This window comes from Merops nubicus, unplaced genomic scaffold (genome assembly GCF_000691845.1).
Source record: "Merops nubicus isolate BGI_N331 unplaced genomic scaffold, ASM69184v1 scaffold8369, whole genome shotgun sequence".
In the NCBI taxonomy this organism is placed as follows: domain Eukaryota; kingdom Metazoa; phylum Chordata; class Aves; order Coraciiformes; family Meropidae; genus Merops; species Merops nubicus.
Window position 1 is genome coordinate 67,761 of NW_008631631.1, and position 3,949 is coordinate 71,709.

Sequence of the window (3,949 nt, forward strand, 5' to 3'; positions counted from 1 at the left end):
CAACGGTGTGAAGTTTTAAAAAAAAAAAAAAAACCACAACCATTTTCTCAGCCAGTTTTCTCTATATCCATTGTGTCCTCACTGCCACCAAGGACCACTGATGGCTCTGCCAACCTCACAAAGACCAAAAAGAAAAGTCCAAAGAGCTCACAGTGCTTTATAACTGCAATTGTTTAAGAGCAGAGACACAGCTAGCTCAGTTATATCTCATGGACTAGTAACAGCAGCCAAAACTTCTGAAGATAACAGATCTTCAAAGCTGGAAATCATCCTACCTGCAGTAATTGCACTGTTGTCCCTGGTTCCACAGGCTGAAGAACTGAAAGCATCAACTAAGGGAACCCATGACTCTACCAAATATCACAATGAGCCCCAGTGTCAGTATTCTCTGGCATAGCCAGGATCTACAAGGTGTGTGAGAGTCTGAATAAATCTGTAGAATGTCCAGAAAGACTCATCTGAAAGGATATGGCATAGTTATGTTGTTTCTTGGTAGGCCTCAGGATAAAATAACACTAGGCCTATGAGAAAGGGAAGGCATCTCAAGGAACCATTAATTACTTGGTGAGATATTTATGCAACCCTTGACTGGGTCTGTAGCACAAATTTCACTCTGTACACGAGCTGTAGCAACCCCAAATACTGCACTTTTCATTTTCCCCAGGCTACAGAAATTCGTGCTTTTAGTATAAGACATCCTTGGTCCAGCTGCTGTGTTGTCAGATCAGACAGAAGCCACTAGCTCAAAGAACATGACAAGTCAGTGAGGAGGTGTCTGTCTGCCAGCATTTTCAACACAATTCTTCATCAACAACAGATGACCCCCATATGTAAACTCTAACGAGCAGAGGGCACATAATCTTCAAAGCTGCCTCTCAGTATATCCCCCCCATTGAAGAATGGGCATCAGTCAAACTCTACATAGGTTCAAATATTTTGCAGTAAACCCCACCACGTTAGCCAAGCCAAACGGGAGGGGTGTTCCTTGCACGTTCCTACAGTGATTGACTGCTCTTGGCAGATTCCTGTTTTCAGTCTGAAAGACTGGCTGCTCCTAAAGCAAAAGGTGAAAGACTAAGAGATGAGAAACTTCAAATTACTTTTGTCATCAGACAAAACTGAGGCACCAGATAGCTCCTGAAGCCAGATAATCTACTACAGACACAGAAAAAAAAGACAGAATTGTATTAACACCACTGCACTCTCAAGAGCTCAGAGAGATGAGATCTGAAGGGTTCAGTAAAAAAAAAGTCAAATATCCCGTTGTTTCTCAAACCAGCTGAATTGCCATGGGTCTTAACAACAACTCTACAAGGAGGAGGGTCATCTCGTGAGATGAGTTTTCAAGTGTATTTAACAGAATCCTGTACTTTGATGTACAATATCACAGCAAATTTACTGGGCAAAGTTTTCCCCTTGTCTATGGGGAAGATATGGATAAGCCAGAGATTCATGTATTGTTATAGAAGCTGAATTTTCACTGGAACTGATTTACAACCAGGAAGACACACAAATAGAAGGAGATGCAGAGGAAAGGCACCATTTGTCGAAATCTATAGTAGAAGTGGAGGAGAGTGTAATGTTGCTGGACTTCAAACCATTTATCACAAGATTTAAGAAGAAATATCATATATCAAAAAAGAAAATGAGTTGTAACTCTTTGCTCCAGAGTACACCAAAAGCAGAAGGGATGACATTATCTGCTCCTCTGTAGTGCAGACAGCAAAAAGTAACAGGCTTTGACTATAACAAGGGAGATGCAACATCAGAAAAAAAAGCTGCCACAGGAGGGAAAACAAAAAGAACAAAATAGATGAGTAAATATCTGGAGAATTTACAGGCTCTTCATCACTGGAGGTCCCTGAAAACAGCCCAGCCTAACATCAGCCGTGAGTGATGAAGTTACTGCTACTCTAGCTGTTTGGGCTAGGGGATGAATTGTGGGATCACCTGAGGTGCTTCCCAGCTCTCTATTTCTCTAACTGAAAACCATATCCTAGGGATAAACACAGATTTCACATTTAAAACCTCAAAAACTAAACCTAAATACCAGGAATGACATAGACAGCTTCTCAAGTGATGCTTGAAGAATAAACCTTTACAGGAGGAGAGTCAGAAGTGAGTCAGTCTCACCTCTCCTACAGTAGAACTGAAAGGACGTTGCCATTGTTCATCCCCTTTGTCAGACAGAGTAATTTATACCCCCAGTACAAATAACTGAGAAAGTAAAGCACCACTAGGACCTTTAGTGGAGTGAACCACTAGAGCAAAGAAATGTGATGGGAAAGAGCATTCAGCTTGGGAATCTACAAAACAGTGAGGGAACAGTCCAAATGTGTTTGCAGAACAGCAGTTTGCTCACGTACCAAGGTGAAAAGAAGTGTTTTAACGTTAAAACAAACCCTGTAGGACCAAGTGATAGGAGAGCACTCCAAGTTGTTAAAAATAAATACACAAATAAATAAAATGCAAAAGCTTCTTCACTAAAATAACCCAGGCAAATATGACATTTACCATTACATATGCATTCAGCTTATTAATTAACTGGATAATGCAGGTAATGAGAATGTAGACACTCTGCAAATATAATTTGGATGGCCAATACAGCCAAAAATAAACAGAGAGCTGCAGAACTTAAAGAGTTCAGCAGCTCAAGACAAGCAACCACATCTCCTCAAGGGGTGCTGTAAAGGAGGTGCCTTGGCTGTGAATTAGGAGACAAGGGTACCCGCAGCAGAGCTCGAGCTCTGCAGGCAATCCCTGCTCCCCCGCTCCAAGAGACAAGCAGGGCTGGAAGCTAAGGACTAACTCAGGGAGGCTCAGGATGTCGGTGACGGAGCTAAGAAGCCATGCAAGGGTGAAGAGCACAAGCAGCTTGTCGGGGTGTGGAAAACGAGGCGTGCTGACATACTGCACTCCTTCCCTTTCACGGGGTCGGGCAGTCCGGAGCACTCCGCCGCCGGGTTGGGGACAGCCACCCTCCACCTGGAGCCGCTGCTGTCGCACTCGGTGTACTCGAAGTGGTAATCTGTCTGCAAGCAATTACAAAGAGTTTCAGTTTCATCATAACATTTGCATATTAAGCTCGTTAATCAAGACTGGCATTAGCAAAGTCGGTTATAATTAAACCAGAAAGGAAGTAGCTGGCATGGACCATCCTGTGCGGCACTCTCGCTGCTTTGATGATCGCCGTTTATCACCACAGAGCAAACACAAAGCACATCAGATGCTGTGCAGAACAAATGCTAAGGCAGAGGGTGGGATTTGCAAAAGCACTGGAGAGATGTGACACAGATTCCACAATTTTTTCCTCAGTCTCTTAGAGCAAGATTGATCCCAAACTTCTGGCTGTCCTGGTATCTGATCTACTGCAGCCAACCAGGCTTCCTCCTCAGCCAGTGGAGCAAGCCACACCCAGAGCACAACTCATCCCATGTGAGGCTGGATGTCTACGATGGATGGGGTGAATCACCTTCTGCGAGTGCCTTTCCCATTTCCTTGACTTCAGAGCAAGTCCAGACAAATTAAAGGAGATAAATCCAGTATTGGGATACCTCTGAAAATGCCTTCCAGGGTCAGCTCTAAGGAGTACCTCAGGCAGAATGCTGGTGTGAGAGGAGATCAGCCCCATGGTCTCTGTGCTCGAGATAAACCCTGAGGAGCCTAACTGAAAAGCAGTAAGAAACTTCCTAACATTAGCTACGAAAGAATATTAGCTATTTATCTCATTAATAATATTGATTCTGATTTCACATACAATCTGGACTCACACCTAGTTACATTTTCAGTGTTCTCTTTGCAGCTTTGTTTCCAAATTCATAGCCCACCATTTTACTATCTCAATAAACCTCAGCAACTTCTCATTCTTTAATCAGTTTGGTATCAAGGGAGAGTTTGGGTGATGCTGGAAGAATTGGTGCATAACTTCCTTCAGAGGGAACAGACCTAT

The 3,949-nt window shown here is 43.2% G+C and overlaps 1 protein-coding gene across 1 annotated transcript in view; it reads right to left on the minus strand.

Moving 5' to 3' along the window:
* The window catches only part of KIAA1324L (KIAA1324-like ortholog), a 46,943-nt gene extending 43,914 nt beyond the window's left edge, over positions 1-3,029 (minus strand). The window contains exon 1 of the mRNA XM_008947635.1: positions 2,912-3,029. The gene's annotated coding sequence lies outside the window, so the exon portion shown is untranslated. The remainder of the gene's footprint in view (positions 1-2,911) is intronic.
* Between the last annotated feature and the right edge of the window lie 920 nt (positions 3,030-3,949).